Source organism: Rhinopithecus roxellana, unplaced genomic scaffold (genome assembly GCF_007565055.1).
Source record: "Rhinopithecus roxellana isolate Shanxi Qingling unplaced genomic scaffold, ASM756505v1 contig5506, whole genome shotgun sequence".
Taxonomy (NCBI): Eukaryota; Metazoa; Chordata; class Mammalia; order Primates; family Cercopithecidae; genus Rhinopithecus; species Rhinopithecus roxellana.
In genome coordinates, this window is record NW_022144108.1 from 1 (window position 1) to 16,507 (window position 16,507).

Here is a 16,507-nt window from a genome sequence, read left to right on the forward strand (position 1 = left end):
ACTACAGGTGTGTGCCACCACGCCCGGCTAATGGAACCCATGGGTGCTTTTCATGTCCTTAAGTTAAAACCTCAAGGACCTGAGCAGATCATCTATGAACCTGGAGAAAGGTTTATGGTAAGTTACAGCAGTCAAGGATGGGGGTTGTTGAAGAGCTAGCTCTAGCGTGTAAAATGCCTTTTCATGCTGTGTTCCCAGGAGAGACGAGTCTGAAACCAAGAATTTAGTCAGGCCCTAAAGAAGAAGTAATTGCAGAGAAGTTGGGAGCTCCCAGTCCACAACCCCTCATGAGACCTAGCAATTAGTTTTTGGTGGTGAGTTTAGGGCAGTTCTGAGTGGAAGTTCAGTCAATCAGAGGAGAATGACTTGCCTGAGACAAATCATGCTCTAGATAAATGAACCTTTTTTCTGAAAAAACTTCAATTTTTTGGAACACCTGTGCCCTTTTGTGCAAAAATAGAAGGTGGAAAGAATTCATTTTTAGTGCTTTTCTAATCTTTAGAGGTTAGCAAAAGCTCATCCTACAGAGGAATTTTAAGGTACATGAGAGCAGGTGAGTTTTAAGAGGGATTGAGAGTTCGTACTCATGAGTAATTACTTCATTCCTTATTCCTTACTTCCTTCCTTCTTCCTTCCTTCCTTTCTCTTTCGTTCTTTCTTCTCTTTCTTCTCTCCAGGTCTTTTCTCTCACTCTACCTTCCTTCCTTCTTCCTTCCTGCCTTCCTTCCTGTCTTCCTTCCTTCCTTCCTTCCTTTCTTCCCCTCTGCTCCCTCCCCTCCCTCCCTCCTCCTCCCTCCCTCTTCTTCTTCTGTCTTTTTTCTTCCTCGTCCCTTCCCTTCCCTTCCCTCCCCCTTCCCCCCTTCCCTCCCTTCCTTCCCCTCCCCCCCTTCCCTTCCCCCCCCTTCCTTCCCCCTTCCCTTCCCCTCCCTTCCCCCCTTCCCTCCCCTTCCCTTCCCCCCCTTCCCCCCCTTCCCTTCCTTCCCTCCCTTCTTCCCTTCCCTTCCCTTCCCGTCCCTTCCCTTCCCTCTCCTTCCCTTCCCTTCCCTCCCTTCTTCCCCTCTCTTCCCTTATGTGGTACGTGCCTGTAATTCCAGCTACTTGGGAGGCTGAGGCAGGAGAATCGCTTGAACCCAAAAGGCGGAGGTTGCAGTGAGCCAAGATCGTGCCTCTGCATTCCAGCCTGGTGACAGAGCAAGACCCTGTCTCAAAACAAAACAAAACAAAAATCAAACACATTCTTAGGTCTCTCTGCTGGTGGGGATCATGTATAAAACAAAGCCCAAGAATCTACATTTATTTATTATTTTTTAAGTTTTTTGCTTTTTTTGAGATGGAGTCTCACTCTGTCGCCCTGGCTGGAGTGCAGAGGCATGATCTCAGCTCACTGCAACCTCTACCACCTGGGTTCAAGCGATTCTCTAGCCTCAGCCTCCTGAGTAGGTGGGATTACAGGTGCCCGAAAATATGCCTGGTTAATTTTTGTATTTTTAGTAGAGACAGGGTTTTACCATGTTGGCCAGGTTGGTCTCGAACTCCTGACCTCAGGAGATGCACTCACCTTGGCTTCCCAAAGTTCTGGTATTAGAGGTGTGAGTCACCATGCCCAGCCAAGAATCTACATCTAAATGTAGTTGTTAAATGTTCTTATAAGTAACTACACACATTTATCTGTTTTGTGGAATTACCGGAATAGATCAGTTAAATTTTGGATAGCCTTAACCCAATATGATAATTTTAGTTTTTGAATAGCAGTTTATTTTAAGCCATTGCTTCTGGAAGAATTTAATCTGATCCAGTGTTGCATTTTTCTCTCACCGATAGATACAAGAATGAAGATAATAGCTATAGCATTTAATGAGCATTAACTATGTGCCCGCCACCATGTAACTGAACCTCCTCAAACCCTCTGAGGCATGGACCACTGTACTACTGCCATCACCATTTTATGGAGAAGATACTGAGGCAAAGCAGGGTTACGTATCTTGCTAGGCCAGGCAGTTATTAACATGGTAGAGTTGGGATTCCAAACTATTCTTGTAACCAACACAACACTGCATCTCTGCACTTAATCCAGACCAATTTCTCTGATGCTCAAAATTTGCCTGCTTTTTTTTTTTTTTTTTTTTTTTTTTTGAGAGAGAGTTTCACTCTGTAGCCCAGCTGGAGTGCAATGGTGTGATCTTGGCTCACTGCAACCTCCGCCTCCTGGGTTCAAGAAATTCTCCTGCTTCACCCTTTCCCGAGTAGCTGGGATTACAGGCATGTGCCACCATACCCGGCTAATTTTGTATTTTTAGTAGAGACAGGATTTCTCCTTGTTGGTCAGGCTGGTCTCAAACTCCCAACCTCAGGTGATCCATCTGCCTCGGTCTCCCAAAGTGCTAGGATTACAGGTGTGAGCCCCCGCGCCTGGCCAATTTGCCTGGCCAATTTGCCTGCATTAAATGTGCTTTTGTGAAATATAGATAGATAGATAGATAGATAGATAGATAGATAGATAGATAGATAGATATAGATATAATATATAGATATTTGAGACGGAGTATCTCTCTGTCACCCAGGCTGGAGTGCAATGGTGCAATCTTGGCACACTACAACCTCTGCCTTCCAGGTTCAAGCGATTCTCCTGCCTCAGCCTCCTGAGTAGCTGCAATTACAGGCACCCCACCACCATGCTAATTTTTGTATTTTTAGTAGAGATGGGTTTTCACCATGTTGGCCAAGCTGGTCTCGAAACCCTGACCTCAGGTGATCTGCCTGCCTCAGCCTCCCATATTGCTGGGATTACAGGCAGGAGCCATTGTACCCAGTCAAAATATATTTCTAATATAAAAGGTTCCAGCGATTCTCCTCACTCAGCCTTCCGGGTATCTCAGATTACAGGTGCCCAACACCATGCCTGGCTACTTTTTTTAGTATTTTTTAAGTACTAAAACAACATAGCTTCACCGTGTTGGTCAAACTCCTGACCTCAAGTGATCCACCCGCCTCAGCCTCCCACAGTGCTGGGATTACAGGCATGAACCACCGTGCCTGGCCTATTTTTATATTTTGAATAGAGACGGTGTTTTCACCACGTTGGTCAGGCTGGTCTCTAACTCCTGACCTCGTGATCCACCCACCTTGGCCTCCCAGAGTGCTAGGATTACAGGTGTTAGCCACCACGCCCGGCCCTATATGTGTTTTCCTAAATGCACTTAGAAATCAATGGGTAGGGCTTGGTGCCTTTAGGAAACCATTATAGAACTCTACTCTTCCATGGACCCAGAAAACCACAAGACGAGGACAAACAAGGAAAGTTTAGGTTTTCCCTGGAGAAAGAGGAAAGGCGGAGGAAACAGGCAGGACCAGACAACTGGCCAGACAAGACCACGTGTAAGTGCCAAAAGAACCACACAAGCTATGCCTTTAATTCCAGCACTTTGGGAGGCCAAGGTAGAAAATCACTTGAGGCCAGGAGCTTGAGAACAGCCTGGGCAACATAGCAAGACCCCATCTCTACAAATTTTTTGTTTTTTTTTTTTTGAGACGGAGTCTCGCTGTCTCCCAGGCTGAAGTGCAGTGGCTGAATTTTGGCTCACGGCAAGCTCCGCCTCCCGGGTTCACACCATTCTCCTGCCTCAGCCTCCCGAGTAGCTGGGACTACAGGCACCCGCCACCATGCCAGGCTAATTTTTTGTATTTTTAGTAGAGACGGGGTTTTCACGGGGTAAAGGTCAAGGCGGGTGGATCAACTGAGGTGAGGAGTTTCAGACCAGCGTGGCCAACATGACAAAACCGGGCTCTATTAAACGTACAAAAATTAGCCGGGGGCCTGCAATCCCAGCTACTCAGGAGCCTGAGGCAGGAAAATCACTTGAATCCGGGAGGCGGAGGTTGCAGTGAGCGGAGATCGCGCCAGTGCATTCCAGCCTAGGCGACAAGAGCAAGGCTCCGTCTCAAAAAAAAAAAAAAAAAAAAAAAAAAAAAGACAAACTAGGCACTTGAACCTCTTTCCAACTGCTGACACTAGCATTAGCTTCAATGAGATTGGCCAGGTGCAGTGGCTCACACTTGTAGTAATTCCCAGCACGCTGGGAGGCTGAGACAGCAGGATCGCTTGAGCCCAGGAGTTTGAGGACCAGCCTGAGGAACATAGCGAGATTCCTTCTCTAACAACAACAACAAAAAAAAAAAATTGGTAGGGCATGGTGGTGCATGCCTTTGGTCACAGATACTCAAGAGCCTGAGGTAGTAGGATGGCTTGAGCCCAGGAGTTCAAGGGTGCAGTGAGCCGAGATCAGGCCACAGCACTCCAGCCTGGGTGACAGAGTGAGACCCTGTCTCAAAAAAAGCAAGACCATCAGCCTTGAGTTTGAAAGGAAATGTACATTTCCTCCACTAAAAGTTAGAACTGATTTACACATCCCCAGCTGACCACTAGGCCTGATTTACAGCTCAGAATGTTGACACCCGCTTCCTGAAAGAAACAAGTGTTTTTGGCTTTTTTTTTTAAGAGAAAAGGTGTCATTCTGTCGTCCACACTGGTGTGCCAATGGTGCAATCATAGCTCTCTATAGCCTCAACCTCCTGGGCTGAAGGGATCCTCCCGCCTCAGCCTCCTGAGTAGCTGAGACTATAGGCACGCACCACCGCGCCCAGCCACGTTATTATTATTTTTGTAGAGATGAGGACTCACTGTGTTACCCAGGCTCGTCTTGAATTCCTGGCCTCAAATGATCCTCCCACCTCAGTCTCCCCAAGTGCTGGGATTATAAACGTGAGCCACCATACTGGCCAAAATAGAGTATTAGAGACACACTTTACATTGAATTTACTTGGAAAGCTGATTCTTTTTTCACCCCCTCGCTAGGAGAGCGAGCTGGATTTTAGGACTTTAACGCTGAGCATGAAATGGTCAGGCCAGGGGAGATGGCCTTCACCCGTTGGGTTACAAGAGTATCAACTCCCTCCCTGCTTGATTGAGCAGCTGAGCAAACTCGACCACAGCTGCTTTTAGCTCTTCCCATCCTGCTCTGCAAAATGCTTGTACCTCCCTGTACACTTCCGATTTCCTCCTTTTTATTTTTTATTTGTTTTGAGACAGGGTCCCCCTCTGTCGCCCAGGCTGGAGTGTAGTGATGTGATCTTGGCTCACTGCAACCTCCGCCTCCTAAGTGCAAGCAGTTCTCCTACCTCCCGAGTACCTGGGATTGCAGGCGCTTTCCACTGTGCCTGGCTCATTCTTTTGTATTTTTAGTAGAGATGGGGTTTCACCATGTTGGCCAGGCTGGTCTCAGACTCCTGACCGCAAGTGATCCACCTGCCAAAGTGCAGGAATGACAGGTGTGAGCCACCATGCCTGGCCAATTTCCTCCTCTTTTCACTGTCTCCACCAGGAGTGACTCACAATACATGCGTATTTAAAATTCTCGTGGCTATAGGGGAAAAAATCTGCTAAGTTTCAGTTGCTTCAAAGTAAATTGTGTATATCAGAATTCCACACACACAAAAATCATTGCCGGAGAATGGACTCTGGATTCTTCATATTTGGCTCTAACAGGGAGGGAGAGGGCAGGGCCAGGGGTAGAAGACATGCCAGTGGGAAGGTCTATTCTCAGATTCTCAGACACAGCAGCTCCCAGGCCCCATCCAGACCACTGCCTTCTGCAGCTCAGAACAGAACTTCTGCCTGGCTGGCCCCAGTTACTTCATCTGGGGCAAGCAAAGGACCAACTGATTTAAAAAAAAAAAAACGCCACCGCTAACAAGGCCTTCTTGCCCCTACTTCCAAAGCACAAAAGCAAGTTTTCCTGCAGGGCCAGCCTTTGAAGGCCTGATTTTAGATAAGAGGAAAAAAGTTCCTTGCTCAAACAAATGCTTTCCCAACTTCTCAATCTCTGTATCCTTCAAGAGGCTTCTAAGATCACCTTGCTTCCTTCACCTTTTCTTAGCACTGACCTCTTACGTGTAAGAAAAAAATAAAAGCCGGTACAGAGGTTGTGAAGGTCACGCATAGTTGTGAGAACCAAGTTTACTTGCTTTGGTAGTAGGGATAAATTTGTTCAGGCCCCCAGGCATTGAAAGAGTACACAGTAGATTCTGAAAAGGTTCTGAATCAGAGAAGAGTCAAAGAGGCTCCATAACAAGGGCTGGGGTCCCCAGCCCATGTAATTATAGTATATTTTATTTTATCTTTTATTTTGAGATGGAGTCTTGCTCTGTCACCCAGGCTGGAGTGCAGTGGTACGGTCTCAGCTCACTGCAATCTCTGCCTTCCGGATTCAAGCAATTCTCATGCCTCAGCCTCCGGAATAGCTGGGATCAGAAGCGTGAGCCACCACACCTGGATAATTTTTGTACTTTTAGTAGAGATAGGGTTTTGCCATGTTGGCTGGGCCGGTCTCAAACTCCTGACCTCAGGTGATCTGCCCACCTCGGCTTCCCAAAATGCTGGGATAACAGGTGCGAGCCACCACACTAGGCCCGCAGTTTCTTGTAAAGTTAAACATATACTTACCATAATACCCAGCAAGGCTGGCGCAGTGGCTCATGCCTGTAATCCAGTTCTTTGAGAGGCTGAGGCAGGCAGATCACCTGAGTTCAGGAGTTAGAAACCAGCCTGACCAACATGGTGAAAACCCCATCTCTACTAAAAATACAAATGAGCCGGGCTTGGTGGCGCATGCCTGTAATCCCAGCTACTAGAGAGACTGAGGCAGGAGAATTGCTTGAATCCGGAAGGCGGAGGTTGCAGCGGGCCAAGATTGAGCCATTGCACTCCAGCCTAGGCGACAGGAGTGAAACTCCGTCTCAAAAAAAAAAAAAAAAAGACCCAGCAATGCCAATCTTGGAGTTTTATCCAAGAGAAATGAAAACATATTCATAGCAGCTTTATTTGTGACTACCCAACACTAGAAAAAAAACAAATATTCATCAACAAATAGCTAAACAAATTGTGGTATATCCCTACAATGGAACACTACTCAGTAAAATGAATTACTGACACATGCTACAACATGGATAAGTATTTTTCAAAATTATACCGATGGGTGCGGTGGCTAACACCTGTAATCCCAGCACTTTTGGGAGGCCTAAGTGGGCAGATCATGAGGTCAGGAGTTGAAAAGCAGTGTGGCCAACATGGCAAAACCCTGTCTCTACTAAAAATACAAAATTAGCTGGGCGTGGTGGCACATGCCTGTAATCCTAGCTACTTGGGAGGCTGAGGCAGATCACTTGAACCCTGGAGACGGAGGTTGCAGTGAGGCAAGATCACACCACTGCACTCCAGCCTGGGAAAACTTGTTGCAGTCACCTTGGAAAATAGAATATTGCCACAAAGGGCAAGTAAAAGAACGTCAGAGTTAAGGTTTCAGAAATCTAGCCCTCCAAAAGGATCACCAGAGCCGTACCTGTGGTGGCTTCAGGGGAGTGGAAGCAAAGGTCATCAGAGCTGAGGAAGACGTGGGATGGTGAGTCAGGCAAATTGCATGCTCATCCATGTGGATGTTGACATCCTCAGGAAAGCAAGAAGGATTTCAGAGAAACAGAGGGCAAAGCACGATTTCATTCATGATTTTTTTCAGACAGGGTCTTTCTTTGTCTCCCAGACTGGAGTGCAGTGGCGCAATCATAGCTCACTGTAGACTTGAATTCCTGGGCTAAAGCAATCCTTCTGTCTTGGCCTTCTGAATAGCTAAGGCTACACTGTGTGCCACCACGCCTGGCTAATTTTGTATTTTTATTTTGTGTAGAGAAGGGGTCTTGCTATGTTGCCCAGGCTGGTTTGTAACTCCTAACCTCAATTTATCCTCCCACATTGGCCTTCCAAAACATTGGGATTACAGGCATGGGCCACCGTGCTCCACCACAAAACACTTTTTTTTTTTTTTGAGATGGAGTTTCACTCTTGTTGCCCAGGCTGAAGTGCAATGGCACGATCTTGGCTCACCACAAACTCCACCTACTGGGTTCAAGCGATTCTCCTGCCTCAGCCTTCTGAGTAGTTGGGATTACAGGCATGCACCACCATGCCTGGCTAATTTTGTATTTTTAGTAGAGATGGGGGTTTCTCCATGTTGCTCAGGCTTCCTGACCTCAGGTGATCCACCCGCCTTGGCCTCCCAAAATGCTGGGATTACAGGCATAAGCCACCGTGCTTGGTCCACAAAACACTCTTTTAAAAGTTTTTGTCTTTTTTTTTCTGGGAGTGGTGAAATAATTAATCTCTGTGGTGATGACTTCCTTTTTATTTGGGAAAAGATATTTGCTGTAGGCCTATTGTTTGTACAAAGATGCTAATAGCTAACTTTTTTTGAGTGTCCATTCGTTCACTCATTCAAAATACACTACTGGGGCCAGGCGTGATGGCTTATGCTGTAATCCCAGCACTTTGGGAGGCAGAGGCAGGTGGATCACTTGAGGTCAGGAGTTTTGAGACCAGCCTGGCCAACATGGTAAAAACACCGTCTCTACTAAAAATACAAAAATTAGCCGGGTGTGGTGGCGTGCACCTGTAGTCCCAGCTACTCGGGAGGCTGAGGCAGGAGAATCACTGGAACCCAGTAAGTGGAGGTTGCAGTGAGCCGAGACTGCACCATTGCACTCCAGCCTGGGCAACAAGAGTGAAACTCTGCCTCAAAAAAAATTAAAAGCCACACAGAGGGGTGGAGAGGGAATACTCGCATCAGATGCACCTGGGTGATAACTGAAGCCTCTACCTTTTACAGTAATTGGGCAAATTACTCAACCCTCTGAGATTGACTTTTCTACGTGAAGTAGCTGTTCCTGCAGATGGTTTTAAGGGGAGTGAAAGTAAAGGTCAGCAGAGTTGATGGATGACTCAACTCAGAGTTGAGGATGAAAAGTGAAGGGATTCGGAGCTTGCAGTGAGCTGAGATCCGGCCACTGCACTCCAGCTCGGTGACAGAGCAAGACTCCGTCTCAAAAAAAAAAAAAATCAGCACTTTGGGAGGCCGCGACGGGTGGATCACGAGGTCCAGGAGATCGAGACCATCCTGTCTTAACACAGTGAACCCCGTCTCTACTAAAAATACAAAAAACTAGCCAGACGAGGTGGCGGGGCGCCTGTAGGTCCCAGCTACTCCGGAGGCTGAGGCTGGAGAATGGCGTAAACCTGGGAGGCGGAGCTTGCAGTGAGCTGAGATCCGGCCACTGCACTCCAGCTCGGGCGGACAGAGCAAGACTCCGTCTCAAAAAAAAAAAAAAAAAGAAAGTGGGGATATAGCACCTGCCTGTATCCTGGTACAGATCCTATGATGCTGATTTATTATTTGTGGAGTCAGGGTCTCGTTCTGTTGCCCAGGCTGGAGTGCAGTGGCATATCATGGCTCACTGTAGCCTTGAACTCCTGGATGTAGTTGTGCACACCTGTAGTCCCAGCTACTCGGGAGGCTGAGGCAGGAGAATCGCTCTGAAAGAGATCAAATGAAATAATGAAATCCACAGGCAGACAGCCCGGGCGGCGCCTTGAGCCTAGCTAAAAGTTGACCCTAAAGGCAGAACAGCCCGGGCGGCGCCTTGAGCCTAGTTAACAAGTTGACCCCGGACCCACCCGATAACGTTATCTATAGATTTCAGATGTTGTATAGGCAAGCATGTGAAAGTCCCTGTCTTGTTCTTTTTCTGTTCTAAATTACTAGTGCTTGCCATATATCTCTCAAACTTCCTGAGCCCAGTATAAACATATCCCTCCATATGTCTCTCAACTTACTGGGCTCATCCCACTACATGTCTCCCCACCATATATCTCTCAATTCAAAGACTACCATATATCTCAACTTTAGAAAGACACCACCTGGAAAGTCCCCGATAAGAGCACAGTCGTTTGTGAGAGCGCGGGAACCAATAAAAAAACTGCTAAATGTAATAGACTTAAAATGTTAACCAATTGTAATGCTGTAACCTAGAGAAATTCCTCGTTCCTCTGCAACTTTACAAGTCCTGTTTACATTAGGCTATAAAAGGCAAGCGCACGCATGTTCAGGGCCCTCTTGTATGTTGTAAAACGGAGGGGACCAAGTTCGAACTTGCATTAAAGATCCTTGCCGCTTGGCTTTGACTCTGGTCTTCTGGTGGTCTTTTTCGGGGAATAAAAGGTCTGGGCATAACAGCTTGAACCCAGGAGGCAGAGGTTGCAGTGTCCCGAGATCACACCACTGCACTCCAGCCTGGCGACAAAGCAAGACTCCATCTCAGGGGAAAAAAAAAAAAAACTTAAAAAGTTATAGGATCCAAAATGAGCAAAATCGCTGGGCACGGTGATGACAGTTGTAATCCCAGCACTTTGGGATGCCCAGGCGGGCGGACCATCTGAAGTCAGGGCTTTGAGACATGCCTGCAGTGAGCCGAGATTGCACCACTGCACTCCAGCCTGGGAGACACAGTGAGACTCCATTTCAAAAAAAAAAATTAGCCAAGCATGGTAGCACGCACCTGTAGTCCTAGCCACCGGGGAGGCTGATGGGGAGGGATTCCTTGAGCCCGGAGGTCAACGCTGCAGTGAGCCATGATTTCACCACCTCACTCCAGCCTGGGCAACAGAGCAAGACCTTGTCTCAAAAAAGAAAACACACACATACACACACACAAACAGAAAACAAAACAGAATAGCATCATTTCCTTATCATTAGCTTGAAGGAAGTGAATTGCCTGTAAAAGTTTCCATTTTCAAAAAAAGCATTAAAATACAGTGTAATCCCAGCACTTTGGGAGGCTGAAAAGGATTGCCTGAGCCCAGGAGGTGCAGCCTCGACCTCCTGGGCTCAAGCGATCCTCCCACCTCAGCCCCGCAAGCAGCGGGGACTACAAGCGCGTGCCATCATGCCCAGCTAATTTTTTGTATTTTTGTAGAGACAGGGTTTCACCACGTTGCCCAAGCTAGTCTGGAACCCCTGAGCTCAAGCGATCCACCGCCTCGGCCTCCCAAAGTATGGGATTACGGGCGTGAGCCACTGGGCCTGGCCCAGTTGCTTTCTTCAGTCTGAGCATGAGTGCTGGAAGAAAAGCTCTCACTTGTATGTAAGTTTTTAGAGACAGTGTATCCCTCTGTCACACAGGCTGGAGTGCAATGGCGCAATCTCGTCTGACTGTAACCTCAACCTCCCGTGCTTGATCGTTTATATAATCTGGGCTCACTGTAATCTCAACCTCCCGGGCTTGATCGCATACTCGCATGCATATACACACATACACATACATACATACACACACACACACACACTTGTTTAGACAAAGTCTCGGTCTGTCGCCCAGGATGGAGTGCAGTGGTGCGATCTCGTCACACTTCAACCTCCGCCTCCCGGGTTCAAACAATTCTCTGCCTCAGCCTCCCGAGTAACTGCGATTACAGGAGCCCGCCATCACGCCCGGCTAATTTTTGTATTTTTAGTAGAGACGGGGTTTCACCACGCTGGCCAGGCTGGTCTTGAACTCCTAACCTCGTGATCCACCCGCCTCGACCTCCCAAAGTGCTGGGATTACAGGCGTGGGCCACCGCGCCCGACGGATCGCTTATATTTTTAAAAAGATGTTTTCTTCTTTTTCTAGCCCCTTTTACACCGCTACAAAGTTTAAAAGGCTTAATGCGATTACAACGGCCCCTGAGAGGTCGAGCTCGGCGGCGCAGCTCCCTAATGCGGGGCAACCTCAGAGGGGGCCTACCTTGCCCAGGATGAGCCGCGCCAGGTGGCGGGGGACGCGCCCAGGGGTCCTCGGGCCCTGGCTGGAGGAGGTGTTGTGGGACGCACGTACCCAGGATCAGGTGAGGCGAGTGCAGGGCAGGGACTGCAGCTGCCGCTGGCCATTGAGGAGCTTCTCCGCAATGGGCCCGCCAGGAGCCGGCCGGTTGGGGCGCAGCGCCTGCTCGTGACGCGTCTGGCCCTTGCTACACCCGGCCCTGCAGGCGGGGAAGTCGTAAAGCTCCTCCCGGTAGCTTATGGGCGGCGGCAGCCGGGCCAAAGCTTGCGGACACAATTGGCCAGCTCAGCTGCCGGTTACATCCCCTCGGCCGCCTGTGGCCAGCAGTCCGCGCATGAACGCTCCTGGAAGACGTGCAGCCCCGCCGCGAGTTCCGATTGGCTCCGCGTGAGGAACGGGCCTCCGCGACGTCACAAGCGCGCGCCTTCGGTGACGTCACAAGGGTGGGCCTTGGGGCGACGTCACGGGCGTTCGGCTGCGTCACGGTGGTGGTAGTGTCGGGAGCTGAGCAGTCTTCTGAGAGTGGACCCTGCTAACCGCGACCTCCCCTCCAGGTCCTGTGTGTTGCTGGAGAAGGGTAGTTGACAAAATCAGACCCAGCGCAGTGTTTATGTCGGTCAAAAATACAAAAATATGGCCAGGCGCGACCAAGGCGGGAGGATCCCTTCAGACCAAGAGCAGTCTAGCAACATGGCGCGACCCTATCTCAGTAGCCCTATCTCAGCCCCTCAGCTACTTGAACCCCAAGGTTCAAGGCTCCAATGAGCTATGGTCCCACCACAGCATTCCAGCCTGCGAGACTGAGGTAAACCCTGTCTAAAAAAGTAAATAAAACCTAAGTGTGCAACAGGGAGGGACTGCTAAATAAAACTGCAATCCCAGTACTTTGGGAGGCCGAGGCGGGAGGATGGATGGCTTGGGCTCAGGAGTTCTAGACCAGCCTGGGCAACATGACGAGACCCCGTATCTACAAAAGATACAAAAACGGGCCGGGCGCGGTGCTCACCTGGCCTAGTTTTTGTAATTTTTGTAGAGATGGGGGTCTCGCTATGTTGCCCAGGCCAGTTTCGAGCTCCTGGGTTCAAGCGGTCTTCTCACCTTGGCCATCAGAGTCGTCAGGATTACAGGCGTGAGGGACTGTGCCCCGCCTGGGTTAGGCTGTTTAATAACAAGAAAGTACTCTGCCAGGTGCGGTGGCTCAAGCCTGTAATCCCAGCACTTTGAGAGGCTGAGGTGGGTGGATCACCTGAGGTCAAGAGTTCGAGACCAGCCTGGCCATGGTGAAACTAAGTCTCTACAAAAATTAGCCTGGTATGGTGGCGCATTCCTGTAGTCCCAGCCACTCCTTGAACCCAGAAGGCGGAGGTTACAGTGAGCCGAAATTGCACCACTGCACCCCAGCCTAGGCAACACAGTGAGACTCCAAAGTATGACATCAGCCTGGGCAATGTAGTGAAACCCTGTCTCTACAAAACAAAAAACCCAGGTGTAACTGTGTCCACCTGTGGCCCAGGCTACTTAGGAGGCTGAGGCAGGAAGACCACTTGAGGCCAGGAGCTCTGATCATCCCACTGCTCTGCATCCTGAGCAACAGAATGAAAGCATGTCTCTAGATAACTAGCTAGCTAGATACGTAGTTTTCGATTTTTTTCCTTAGATTTGAACGTGTTTTTCTAAAGTAGCATTCAACACATCAGCATTTTACAGTGTTATTAGTTGTTAATATGATTCTGTTTTTCTGAAATACAGTATCCTTTACAAAAGCAGTTTTGTCTTTCAAAGCACATACATAGGTCCTCAAGTGAATTTCTCTGATGTTGGCGACCTTGGTACCATTTTGTCCACTTGATTGGAAAAGTCAGTCAATAATTACAGGTCACTGTTGGCCTTAGAAGAAGAGCCCAAAGGCAACAAGCAAATGTGCTGGTGTCCAATCGCCTTCTAGAAACATTTTCACTTTCCCATAAGCTTTCCCTTGATGAACATAGAAGTAGTGTATGTAGAACTGACCCAGTGCTGCTGTGGCAAATTTGTATATTAGGCCAAATTTACATTTCTTATCTTTATGAGAGGCACCCTGGTAGGCTAGAGGAGTTACACACGAAGTCTGATCTCAGCTGCACTGTCCAGAGGTGCAACACGGTCCAATCAAATAACATTCTCTGAGCCTGTTTCTTAAGCTGTAAAATAAGAATAACAATTATACTCATCTGAAAAGACAACTTATTGTATTTGAGTGGTCTTTTATTTTCTACAAAGCTGTGTTTAACACAGTAATTATTTTTATTTCCATACCACATTTGTGTTTTGTTTTGTTTTTGTTTTTGTTTTGAAATGGAGTCTGTTTTTGTTTTTGTTTTTTTTGAGATGGAGTTTTGCTGTTTTCTCCCAGGCTGGAGTGCAGTGGCAAGATCTCTGCTCACTGCAACCTCCGCCTCCCAGGGTCAAGCGATTCTCCTGCCTCAGCCTCCTGAGAAGCTGGAATTACAAGTGCCCACCACCATACCCTGCTAATTTTTTTTTAATGTATACTTAGTAGAGATGGGGTTACATCATGTTGCCCAGGCTTGTCTCAAACTACTGATGTCAAGTGATCCACCTGCCTCTGCTTCCCAAAGTGCTGGGATTATAGGCGTGAGCCACCGCACCTGGCCTGTTTTTAAATAAGGGTTTCTTGGCCAGGTGCGCTGGCTCACCCTTGTAATCCCAGCACTTTGGGAGGCCAAGGTGGGTGGATCACCTGAGGTCGGGAGTTCAAGACCAGCCTGACCAACATGGAGAAACCCTGTCTCTACTAAAACTACAAAATTAGCCGGACATGGTGGTGCATGCCTGCTATCCCAGCTACTCGGGAAGCTGAGACAGGAGAATTGTTTGAACCCAGGAAGTGGAGTTTGCAGTGAGCCGAGATCACATCGTTGCACTCCAGCCTGGGCAACAAGCGCAAAAGTCCCGTCTCAAAAAAAAAAAGATTTTTTAAAATGATATTTTCAGTATTTTATAGATATGTGAGCAGCGATCCTAATAGGACGTTACCTGACACTTTGCGGGACTAGACGATGACAGTGGCAGCTGATTTGATCCAGATGTCTAATTTATTTTTTCTTTTCTTTCTTTTTTTTTTTTTTTGGAGACAGTCTTGCTCTGTCACCGAGGCTGGAGTGCAGTGGCACGATGTTGGCTCACTGCTACCTCCACCTCACAGGTTCAAGCGATTTTTCTCCCTCAGGATCCCGAGTAGCTGGGATTACAGGCACGTGCCACCAGGCCAGGCTAATATTTGTATTTTTGATAGAGACAGCATTTCACCATGTTGGCCAGGCTGGTCTCAAACTCCTGACCTCAGGTGATCTACCTGCCTCAGCCTCCCAAAGTGTTGGGATTATAGGCATGAGCCACTGTGCCTGGCCCAGATGTCTCTAATTTTAACGAGATGTATTGCAGTATCATAGCAGATTGAGTTGCTTGTGTATCCAGAAGAAAGTAAGCATGGAACTCTCAGGACAGCTGTCCTGAGTAGTGTGTGTGTGCTGTGCTTGAATATCTCACTGCTCATTTATACACAGGCTTTCTTGTGACCGAGTCAACAGTATCTGTTTCATAAATAATGTAGCTTGCTTGCTTTCTTGCTTTCTTTCTCTCTTTCTCTCTCTCTTTTTTTTTCTTAGACAGGGTTTTGCTCTGATACCCAGGCTGAAGTGCAGTGGTGTGATCGCAGCTCACCGCAACTTCAGCCTCCCAGGTTCGAGCAATTCTCCTGCCTCAGCCTCCCAAGTAGCTGGGATTACATGTGCCACCACTCTTGGCTACTTTTTGTTTTCTTTTTTTTTTTTGAGACGGAGTTTCACTCTTGTTGCCCAGGCTGGAGTGCAATGGCGCGATCTTGGCTCACCGCAACCTTTGCCTTTCGGGTTCAAGCGATTCTCCTGCCTTAGCCTCCCAAGTAGCTGGGTTTACAGGCATGAGTCACCATGCCCAGGTAATGTTGTATTTTTAGTAGAGACAAGGTTTCTCTGTGTTGGTCAGGCTGGTCTCAAGCTCCTGACCTCAGGTGATGTACCCGCCTTGGCCTCTCAAAGTGCTAGGATCACAGGTGTGAGCCACCGCTCCTGGCCTAATTTTTGTATTTTTGGTACAGATGGGGTTTCACCATGTTGGCAAGGCTGGTCTCGAATTCCTGACCTCAAGTAATCGGCCTGCCTCAGCCTCCCAAAGTGTTGGAATTATAGGTGTGAACCACCATGCCTGGCCAGCCCTATTTCTTTAAGCCTCCACATTTTGCACTTGTTAAAAGTATTTGAACATACAATTACCCAGCTTTCCTTGTTTATGTGTGCTTGAATTTTGTACAATCTTAAATATTTTTTTCCAATCTAAGCTTTATTTGATCCCATTTCTTCTATATTTGTATAACTTTAGGTGGCTATCTTCATTGAAAGTTTTTTCTCAAATTTGAAAGCTATTTGAGGAGAAGGGGAGACTTACGATGATTCAAATGATGCAAACTAAAAAGTAATGAAGCAAGACGGAGGAAAAAGCAGTATTCACTTGCGCACATCCCGAAAGAGTAACATTTCAAATATAACTAGAAAAAAGTATGCTGAAGTTCATAATACAGAAATAATTATTAATACTCAAAATAGCTTTAAAGCCCTGCTCAGATTTTGAATGTTGGGAATTGACCCGGAGGTGGCTGTAACCTAAGATGGTTCCTTCAGTAATGAGCATATGTTCTTTTTCAAGATGATGATGATTCTCCACCTTCTAAGAGACCAAAGACCATTGAGACACCCAGCCACCAGTCCCG

General features: G+C 47.7%; 1 long non-coding RNA gene across 2 annotated transcripts; it reads right to left on the bottom strand.

Annotated features, from left to right (window-relative positions):
• Nucleotides 1-9,364: 9,364 nt before the first annotated feature.
• On the bottom strand, nucleotides 9,365-12,054 carry LOC115896155. 2 transcript variants are annotated; one of them, XR_004056096.1, is made up of 3 exons: nucleotides 11,665-12,054; nucleotides 10,438-10,534; nucleotides 9,365-9,415 (listed from the first exon to the last, which is right to left on the bottom strand). It is a non-coding gene; the product is annotated as an uncharacterized LOC115896155 (long non-coding RNA). The 2 variants fall into 2 exon arrangements; XR_004056097.1 differs by having other exon boundaries at nucleotides 10,438-10,553.
• Between the last annotated feature and the right edge of the window lie 4,453 nt (nucleotides 12,055-16,507).